This window comes from Echinops telfairi, unplaced genomic scaffold (genome assembly GCF_000313985.2).
Source record: "Echinops telfairi isolate 266 unplaced genomic scaffold, ASM31398v2 ScPeMD7_1813;HRSCAF=2339, whole genome shotgun sequence".
NCBI classification, from domain to species: domain Eukaryota; kingdom Metazoa; phylum Chordata; class Mammalia; order Afrosoricida; family Tenrecidae; genus Echinops; species Echinops telfairi.
Window position 1 is genome coordinate 69924 of NW_022105711.1, and position 395 is coordinate 70318.

Below are 395 nucleotides of genomic sequence, written 5' to 3' on the forward strand. Positions count from 1 at the left end.
GTAATAATGTTCTGTAGTTATTGCTATACAGGTTTTTATTATTTTTGTTGTTGTTAGATTTATTCCTAAGTATTTCAGTGGCTGTGTGACTACTGTGGATGCGATTGTTCCCTTGATGTTTTTTCCCAGCATTCCCATCACTGACATATGGGGAGCCAATTGATTTCTGCTTGTTATTCTTGTGTCCTTCTACACTACCAAACCCCTCTATTGTTTCTGGTGATTCTTTTGTGGACACCGTGGGATTCTCAATATGTAAAATCATATCATCTGCAAATAGCAAAAATTTCACTTCTTCTTTACACAATTGTACTCCTTTGATTTATTGCCGTTGTCTTATGGTACAGACTACAACTTCCAGCACAATGTTGAATACAAGTGGGGATAAGGGACCT